Raw genomic sequence first — 11,084 nt, 5'->3', positions numbered from 1 at the left:
AGTTCAATTTTGTGTGGGGGGTAAGATATAGCTGCTGTTTCATTTTTATTCAGATGTAGATCCAACATTTCCAGCACCATTTGTTGTAATGGATTCCTTTTACCTTTTAATGGTTTTTGGTTCTTGTTGAAAATCAGTTTCCTGTAGAGAGATGCTTGTATTTCTGAATTTTATATCATATTCCATTGGTCTATGTATTTATCATTGTACAGTACCAGACTGTCTTAACTACTGTGGCTGTGTAGTATGTTTCGAGGTTAAGTAGGCAATGCCTCCTAACTTTTATTTCTTTATCTTTCTTTCCTTTTGCTTTCTTTCATTTCTTTTTGGAAAATCTTTTGCTTATCTTGAGTTTCTTCCCTCTCTATATGAAGTTGATAATTAGTTGTTCCATTTTGTAAAAGCTTGAAGTTGGGATTTGGGTAACAATTGTGTTGCATCTGTAGATTGGTTTAGGTAGTATTGATAGTTTCATAATATTGTCTTCCTGTCCATGAACACTGGTGGCATAGTGGTTAAGAGTTGGGCTGTGATCCCACAGGTCAGCAGTTTGAAGCCACCAGCTGCTCCTCAGGAAAAAGGCAGGACTTTCTACTCCTGTAGAAATTTACAGTCTTAGAAACTCATAGGAAGTGTTCTACCCTGTCCTAGGATTGCTATCATTCCACATAGACATGCTGGCAGTGGGTTAGTTGAGGGATCCATGAGGATAAGGGATTCCTCCTTTTGTATACCTCTCTTTTCATTTCTCATAATGATGTTCTACAGTTTTCTTTGTACGGGGCTTTTGCATCTTTGTTTTGGTTTATTTGTTTCATTCATTCTTTGGTTAGGTATTTCATCTTTTGTGTAGCTATTGTAAATGGTACACTGTCAAAAGATATTATTGAACTGATTTCTGTTCGTTGATCTTGTAACCCACTACATTACCTAATCCCTCAATAGTTTCCAATATTCTATCTATCTATCTATCTATCTATCTATCTATCTATTTATTTATTTATTTTTTGAGCCTTGGGATTCTCTCTATATAAAACCACATCACCTCCAAATAGCTAGTGTTTTACTTCTTTGCCCAATTGTCTTTGATTCCATTGTTATGGAATGGTTCAAGATAAGACTTTCAGCATGTTGTTGAATAAGGGTTGTGAAAAGGAGAACTCTTGCTTAGTTTCTCTTCTCAGGGAAGTGTTTTCAGGTTTTCCCAATTAAGTGTGATATAGGTTGTTGGATTTTTGTAGATGGTCTTTATTATGTTGAGGAATTTTCCTTTTATTTATATTTTGCTAAATTTTTTATCTGAAATGGTACTGCATATTGTCAGATGGTTTTCTCACATATATTGATATGATCGTGTGGTTCTGATACTTTATTTGTGTGATGGGTTACATTTATTACTTTTGAATGCTGAATCATCCTTGTATTCCTGGCATGCATCCCATGTGGTCATGATGATTTTTGATTTAGACATGTTGTTGGATTCTATTAGACAGAAATTTGCTAAGAATTTTTGCATCCATATCCCTGAAGATTATTGGTGTGTAACTTTCCGTCTCTATGGTTCCTTAGCTGGTTTTGGCTTATACTCACTTCTTAGATTTAGTTTAAGAGTTTGCTGCCCTTTCTATATTCTGTAATAGACTGTGTAGAATGATTGACATGTCTTCACTGAATATTTGGCAGAATTTCCCTGTGAAACCACCAGGTCCTAGGCATCTCTTGGTTGCAAATTTCTTGATGACTTTTTCTACTTTTTTTTAATAATCATTCTGTTCAGGTTTTCTACATCCTTCCGCATTAATTGAGATTTATGATGTAGCTCTAGCTATTTGTCCATTTCTTCCATATTAGAAAATTTGTTGGATCACAGTCTTTCATAATAATGTGTTATTATTATTTTTATTTCATTTGAATCTGTTGTGATGCCACCCTGTTCCTTTCTAATTCTAGATGTCTGAATCTCCTCTTTCTCTTCGGAAAGTTTGCCAGTGGTTTGTCAATTTATTAATTTTTTCAAAGAATCAACTTTTTGTCTTTTTAATCTTTTCATTGTTTTCTGTTTTCCATTTCATTTACTTCTGCTCTTACTTCTAGATGTTGGAGATACTGTGTTTAGTTCTTGATTTTGGATATCACCTTTGTCCCAACTGTGTATTGATTGTTATAACTTTCCCTCTGATAACTACTTTTGTTGGGTCCAGAAGGATTTGTTATGTTCTGTTATAATTCTTACTTATTTTAAGAAAGTTTAATATTATCACTTGCTTGATTTATTACCCAGTCAGTTTTTAAGTAGTATGTTATTTGTATCTGTGTTTGTTTTTATGTCCTGTATTTTCTGTTGCATATTTCTTGCTGGAGAATAATATATAATGTGTTGATGCTGGGTCTAGTGCTATTTTTATATCTAGGTGGTTGAGCAATTTGTGTTTTTTAACTCTTCTTTTTCTTTATTGAGTTTCTTTCCTTGTGATGTGCTTTTCCTTGTGAATGGTGTATTGATATCTCCCACTACTAGTCTGGTTGTTTTATTTCTGTTTTCAATTATTTGAGAATTTTGGCTGATTTATAGTAAGGATCTTACATTGGGTACATATATGTTTCTTTATGTTGTATATGGTGTGTTGCTCCTTTAATTATTACATAATGCCCATTCTTGTATCTCATTATGTTATTCAGCTTTCCATCTAATTTGTCAGAGATATGATGGTGAAATAAAGAAAAAGAGAGAGACAAGGAAAGTGACATAAGATAGAATAAAGTAATAATAACTGACCACCTTGGCAGGCCAACATATTTCTAAAAATCATGAGAAAAATTGTTTTAGGATGGGTGGTCAGAAGTAAATATTTTCATGGAAATATACTTAATGAGAAAAGAGAAAGAAAGAATTAATAAGTGAGTTGGGAGAAATGTAAGCAAAAAGACCCAGAGAGGATTATATATAATTAAAGAAGAGAAGTGAGAAGAACAGAAAAGAGAAAAGGAGAAGAATATATATTTTTCTTAGAAAGCAAAATACAAGGAGAACGAGAAAGACAGAAAGTGTGGCTATACTTACGTAGCACTCATGGGGGGAATATGCCCTTTACTGTGTTCCTAACTGGACATTTTGATCTAGTATCAATCCATCCCTTGGTGACCCAGGTTTAGTTCTATAGATGAATGATACTTTAGCCTATATTTTTTGAGGCACAAAACATCCTTCATTGGCCACACCAGAAGGATTTGATGTGGAAACCCCTCTTACTAAATGGGCTTTACCCCAAACCTGTAGTAGGTTTAATTAACTACAAACCATACTCCATTGAAATTAAAGTTGAACTGCCCTACTGTGAGAAAAGGCAAATGACTGCTATCCCAAGGTTATGGAATTGGTGTTTGTTCAACTTTGGTTTGGATATTGTGCTTTGAGGGTGCTTAATATATATGGTGGCCTGGGACTACCCTATAGTTAATATTTTAATATCCTCCTGGCTTTCTTATTGCATGTTAGTGCAGTTAAACATGGTTCTGCTTTGGTGCCTGTTACAAAAGTTTTGTGTATCATCAGCCCCCATTGTTTGTGTAACTGCTTAAGTACAATTCTAGTCACTTAAGATTTTAATCTATATAAGTTGACAGTTTATATACTGTAGTCTGTAGCAGGCTTATACTTGTATAATTCTCGTTTTCCCAGTAGTGTTCTATGCACTTGCCTAAATTAATGACACATTTAATAAAATTACTAGTTCTTAGGGAGATTAGTAATAATGTTCTCTATCATAAAATAATAATGCTGCCTCTAGAGCAAACCACAGTCAGGAATAAACCACAACTATATGAATGGATTTGGTGCTTGCTCTTAATTCTAGCCCCACTCTAAGAACTCTACTAAGAATTAGTTACTAAAACTAAGCCTTACTCAATATTTACCTTTATAAATAGATGGCTGAATATATGGATGGTATAGCAAAGAGTGATGATGATGGCCAGCTATGAGAAACCATAGCATCTGGTGTCTTAAAGGCTTGTCTTAAAACAAGCAATCATCTAAGTGAGGTGGCAACTCTTAAGTCCAAATAGAAGAAGCACACCAGCCTATGGGATCCAAGGATTGTAAATAATAAAAATGAAATTGAAAGGAGGGATTGATGTCAGAGCTTAAAAAGTGAACACCCTTTATATAGAAAACTATGAAAGATAGTAGAAGCCCCAAATCCACCTGCCAGGTTCCCTTATAGATTAATCCTCTGGTGAATCCCTATAAACATAAGTGAGGGATGCAAATAACCTTACTATCAGACTGAGAACCTTTAAAGTTGACTCGTAGTTAGATTTAAATGCAATACCTTATCATTTGATCTCCATTATGACCCATTTTTAAGAGGTTTAAGTTTTTAACATTGTATCCTTTCTCTCTGACCTTGGTGTTTCTGTTTTGTCTAATCATTTTTACTGTGTGTTGTTGTTGTTTGTCTGCTTGCTTGCTTCCTATATATGATTTTCTGTATATGAAACCCAGAATAGGTAGGTATAGAGATAATAATTAGACTTATAATTGCCTAGGAGCATGATAATTTTATTTCATTTTTTACTACTAAAGGTAAGATTTTATTTCTTTTTTAATACCTTTATTGACATATAATTAATGTGTCACAAAATTCAATAGCTTGGATATATTAAATAATGCAATCATCACCAGAATCAATTTTAGAATGTTTTTTTTTCATTTTTGTGCTCATTATTAACTTTCCATCTTACTCAAAACTTACCTGCATTTATTCTAGTTACTATCTCTATAGAGCTACCTATCCTAAATTTTATGTAAAGAAAATCACACAAAAAAACACTAACAAGAACCCAACAACAATAGCAAAATAAAATAGAGTAAACTCAATGCAAAAGAAAGCAGAGAATAATACAAACTAGAAACTAAAAATAGGTCAAAAGGGAAAGCAAATGACAAGATATTAAAATTTAATCTAACCAAATTTGTATTGATTCACACTCTGATGTCCTATCTGAGGGTTAGGCAATTCTTAACCCTAGTCAATGGTCAGAGGGAACTCAATAGAGGCTTAGTCTGCATGGTGACTAAGCAAACACATTGTTAACTTTCATTGTCATACTTAAAAGAAACAAACAAAAAGAAAACCTTAAACTCACTGTCAACAAGTCAATTTTGACAAAATTTGAAAATTTTGACAAATTTGACAATTTTGATAAGGTCTCTAAGGAAAAGGTAGAACAATTTCCCTTCAAGTTTCAGAAGCCATAACTCTTTTGGGACGTCCAAAGCTTCATCTTTCTCCCATGGAGCAGCTTCTGGTTTCAAACTGCTAACCTTGTAGTTATCAACCTATTGAGTAACTACTATGTCTTCTGAAAACCAGGCCCTCAGAATTAAGCTCTAATACCATCCCCTGCTCTTACCTTGGATTTTATGATTTATAATCTTTGAATCCCATAGGCTACAGGGCTTCTGTGTGGGCTTGGCTGGCACCTCACTCAGTTGAAGACAAACTTTTAAGACTCCAGATGTCATTATTTCTGATAGCCAGGCACATCTGCTTTATTCACTGCACTTTAGCCCTTGTTTTCATTGATCCTTTTAAGAAGTAAGTATCAAGCAGGGTCTCATGAAAAGAAATACTTGCTCTTAAAGAAGGGTTTACAAATAAGAGGAAGTTCAAAATCCATCATTATATAAAAAATAAAATTACACAAAATTCACTGCCATTGAGTCAATGCCAACTCATAGCGACATGATTATAAGATAGGGCTATAACAGCCCCAGTGAATTTCCAAGACTTACTTTTTACTGGCATAGAAAACCCATCTTTCTGCAAAGGAGCAACTAGTACTTTTGAACGACTGGCCTTGCATATCCATGGTGTTACCAGGATCCCCCCTTAATTCATCTAAGTTTTGCGTATATCCCTCTTCCACTTCAGTGGCAACACCATCAGAATTTTTAAGGGACAATATAAATAACATCCAACAGGCCTCTGGTAATTTCAACGATCGTATTTGTACATAGGAAAGCTTTTCAGACTAAAATATATGCAATGTTCACTTATTCACATTAAAATAATTAAATGACTCAATCCTGTTTAAGAAAACAATAAGGGCTAGACACAGGCCACAACATTCATTTACACTCTTGGCTATGGCTAAATATGTCTGCAGAATTAAGATGTGTCTTTAAAAGCCAAAATGAAAGTGGCAAATATATGGCAATATTAAATTCCCTATTTTGGGGCAACCTCAAAAACAAGAGGTTTGAACCAGAGTCCAATGACCTCCAAGTGCACAACATTCAGGTAGTAGCCTTCTTTTCTCACTAGTTGATACTAATGTAAATCCAAATGAGTGTGTTAGATCATTTAATCTTAGTCAAGTGTGTTTAAGATAAATTCTGGATTACTTAGTGGTTTTTATGACTCAAATCCTTCTGATGTGGCCTATGAAGTATGCTATATACCTAGAGAAGACAAAATCGAAATCTCGGGTAGCCTATAGTATGGAGCCTAGTCACCAAAGGGTGAGGATTGAAAAGAAACTTGGTTAAAAATGCATGATTAATCATATAGGACAGTGGATTCATTCCCTTGGTGGCCATAGAAAGATGTCATGTATTTTCCCTAAGGGGAGTCTGCTTGCTCTCCTGGTCCCCTCTGCCAAGAAACAGAAAAAGTGAGATCACATTAGAGACAGACATATCTCCTCTTGGCCATTAATTTCTCCAAAAATTAACTGAACAACAATGTAAAATTGTCCACCCAATAAGAATGACTCTAGGGAATTGCCGCATAGCATGGACCATTCAGTTCTCTCCCACTTTCTAGCTATGGAGAATCTGTGTGCAGTTAAGGAAAGTCCTCCCCTGCAGAAGTGGTCTTTCTGATGTACTAGAAATGGCTCATTGAAAACCCAAAAGGATGGCAATCACAACGAACCATGTGAATGATCACTTTCAATTGAACAAAGTAATAATATCCCCTACCCAAGAAAAGAAAGCTGTTTGGTAGAAGTTACAAAGACTCTAAGACTCATAAAAAGTGGTATTGACCCCCCCGCTCCCCCAAAACCAGGAATTTTCCCCTGCCAAGACTATATATTATGGTTTTTTTGTTTGTTTGTTTGTTTTTTACAAAACAACCCTACCACTTTCAAAGTACTCTCCCTTACACTTACTACATTTGCTAAATCTATGATTCCATTCTTGGAAACATTTTTCAAACTTATCTATTTGGATGGCTGACAGCACCTCCCTCATTTTTTCCATCACCTCTTCTATGTCATCTGATTGCTCTCCTTGCACATCTCTCTGCCTTCACAGAAACAAAAAGAAGTTGCATGGAATGAAGTCAGGTGAGTAAGGTGTGTGGGGCAAAAGAAGCAAACATTTTTTTGCCAAAATCTGGTGCAATAAGATGTCTGCATGAGCAGGTACACTGTCATGGTGGCAAAACCATGGTCCTGTCCGCCATAAATCAGACCTTTCTAGTCGCACACTGTTACACAATCATTTTAGAACCTCTACATAGAAAGCTTGATTAACAGCCTGAGCAAGTGGAATTAACTCTAAATTCACTACAAATTGACATTTTCTTATGTTTGGGCTTGATGGATATCCAGAATGAGGTTTGTCACCAATCAACATTTCATCTTTTTTGAAATAAGGAAACCACTCCTACATTTGAGTTTTCCCCATAGCACTGTCTTTGTAAACTGTGTTCAACCCCACAAAGGTTTCTGTAACATTTTTCCTGAGCAGGAAACAAAATTCACAGCTGCATGCTGTCTGCTTAAATTGGCTTCGCAGAAAACAAGGTTCAAGTGAAAATGCTTTTATGAAAAATTCACTGTGACCAGAGAGAACCCTCTCAAGTGATCCCAACTGGGTGCACTAACTCAGAGAGAGTTTTTGATACTTTCCTAGTGTGAAAAACACCTACAACGAAAGTGCCATTCAGAGGAGATTTTTTTTTTCTGTTTTTTTTTTTTTGTGTGTGGGGAGTACCCTCTCATATTAAATATTTCCTTCAGGAACAAAGTGTCTAGGCTATCTATTTAGAAAAATTATTCCGTGACCACTTTCTCACTGCCATCATGACAGTGTTGGCTCATATTTACCCCTCGTGGGTTTCTGAGACTAACTGTTAATGGGAGTAGAAAGCCCAGTCTTTCTCCTAAGGAGCTGCTGGTGGTTTTGAAGTGCAGACCAAGTGAATTGCAGGCCAACATATAACCACTTTACCACCAGGGGTCCTCGGGACCACTTAAAAGATCACAAAGTAGATATTTCAATATAGAGCTGAAAGATGAGTTTTGTAATTTTTGAAGGCAAGCAAAATACACAGTAGGTACCCCAGTGGATGCTTACCATTGTTAGGTGCCGTTGAGTAGGTTCCAACTCACAGCGGCTCTATGTAAAGCAGAATGAAACATTGCCCGGTCTTGCTTGATCCTCACACTTGTCTTTACGTTTGAGCTCAATGCTGCAGCCACTGGTCAAGCCATCCTGGTTTTTTACTGACATTCTGCTTTAACGAGCATGATCTCCTTCTTCGGGAATGAGTCTCTCTTGACGACACGTACAAAGCACCTGAGAAGAAACCTCGCCACATTGCCTGTAAGGCTCATTCAGGCTGTATTTCTTCCAAGACAAATGTGTTTGTTCCTTGGCAGTCCATATTTTTTTAAGTATTTTTCATTGAAACCATAATTCAAATGCACTGATTATTCTTTAGTCTTCCTTATACAATATCCAACTTTCACAGGCATATGAGGCTATTGAAAATCCATGGCTTGATTATGTGATGCTCACCTTCGTGACATGATTGCGGAAGACAAGAAGGGTGCATAAGCAAATGTGGTGAAGAAAGTTGATGGTGCCTGTCTATCAAAAGACATAGCATCTGGGGTCTTAAAGGTTTGAAGATAAGCGAGTGGTCATCTAGCTAATAAGCAGCAGAGCCTGGCAGCTACCCCGGTAAGGTGGCCAGACGCCCCACTTCTGGTGGGACTGTCCCAATTTTTAACAAGTTTTCCCGCTTCCCACAGCGTTTTTAAAAAGTCACGATTTTTTTTAAAGAATGCATGACAAGCTAGGGTATATGGTTTCTGGCTGCCATGTGGCTATTTTGCCAGGATATGAGTTTTATCTATGGTGTCCCACTTTACCAATGTTAAAATCTGGTCATCTTTAAGACCCAAAGAAAAATCATACCAATGTGAAAGGGGTGGGGGGCATGAAGGGGAGACCCAATGCCCATCTGTAGACAATTGGACATCCCCTCACAGAGGGGTCACAGGGAAGAGGTGAGCTACTCAGGGTGCAGTATAGCACCTATGAAACATGTAACTTTCCTCTAGTTCTTCGGTGCTTCCTTCCCCACACTATTATGTCCTTAATTTTACCTTAAAATCTGATTAGACCAGAATATGCACACCATTACAGATAAGAGCCTGCAACACAGGAAATCCAAAATAGATAAACGCCCCAGGGCCAACAATAAGAGTGGAGATACCATGAAGATTAGGGGAGAGAACGGCAAGAAAGGGGAATTAATCACAAGGATCAATCTATAGCCCCCTCCCCAGGGGAGGAACAAAGGAAAAGTGGTAAGGGTAAGAGGCAATGGAGGATGTTGTAAGACATGAAAATAATAATCTATAACTATCAAGGGTTCATGAATGGTGGCGGGTGGGTGAGGAGGAGGAAATGAGGAGCTGATATCAGGGGCTCAAGTTGGAAGGGAATGCTTTGAAAATGATGATGGCAGTATATGTGCAAATGTCCTTGACCCATTGGATGAATGGATGGTTTGTGATAAGAGATGTAAAAGCCCCAGTAAAAATATTTAATTAATAAAAAGAACATCCAGGGCTTGGTTCAGGTGTTATCTTAGTCCTCAAATTGACCAGTGTGCTTTTCAACACTTTAAGAGGTCTTGTGCAGATTTACCCACTGCAATGCGTCTTTTGATCCTTTGACTGTTACTTCCATGAGCATTGATTGTGGGTCCAAGTAGGACAAAATCCTTGACAACTCTATCCTTTCCTTTTTTTCATATTGGTCCAGTAATGAGCATTTTGGCCTTTATTTTGAGTTGTCATCCCTACTCAAGGTTACAGTTCTTGATCTTCATCAGCAAGTGCTTCACTTTCTCCTCGCTTTCAGTAAGTAAGGTTGTGTCACCTGCGCATCCCAGGTTGTTAATAAGCCTCTCTCCAAACCTGATACCAATTTTTCTAGATATAGTCCAGGTTATCTGATGATTTTCTCAGCACACAGATTGAATAATATGGTGAGAGGATACAACGCTGGCACACACCATTCCTGCTTTTAAACTAACCAGTATTCCCATGATCTGTTGGCACAACAGCCTTTTGATACGTTTCCAAGGTTCTGCACGAGGACAATTAGCTATTCTGGGGCTGTCATTCTTCTCAAGGCTATCCATATTTCGTTATACTCCACAGTTGAATGCCTTGGTGTAATCAATGAAATGCAAGTCAATATCTTTCTCTACTTTCAACCAAGATTCACCTGACATCAGCAGGGATATCCCTTATTCCATGACGTCTTCTGAATCCAGTCTGAAATATCTCGACGTTCCCTGTCAATCTACTGTTGCAACAATTGTTGGAGGGTCTTTAGCAAAAATTCAATTACAGATAATTTTAATGATATTGTTTTATAATTTAAATACCCTGTTAAGTCACCTTTCTTTGGAATAAAAAATATATATCTTTTTCCAGTAAACTAATCAAGTAGTTGTCCTCCAAATGTCCTAGCAAATATGAGTGTTTCTTGGGCTTTATCCACCTACTTAAATAATTAAATTGGCATCCCATCAATTTCTGAAGTCTGGTTTATTGCTACTGTTTCCAGTGAAGCTTGGCCTTCATCCTTCAGAACCATCAGTTCTTGCACGTATGCTTCCAGCTTACATGGTGGACTATCAACTAGTCCTTTTTGGTTCGGAGATGCTGCATTTATTTCCACCTTCTTTAGATGCTCCCTGCATCGTTCATGTGCACAGCTGCGTAATAAATGGTGTTTGTAAATTTTATTATAACCCATAAGTCTT

This window comes from Tenrec ecaudatus, chromosome 3 (assembly GCF_050624435.1).
Source record: "Tenrec ecaudatus isolate mTenEca1 chromosome 3, mTenEca1.hap1, whole genome shotgun sequence".
NCBI classification, from domain to species: Eukaryota; Metazoa; Chordata; class Mammalia; order Afrosoricida; family Tenrecidae; genus Tenrec; species Tenrec ecaudatus.
The sequence above is the reverse complement of the archived record's forward strand: the minus strand, read 5'-3'. Positions refer to the sequence as shown.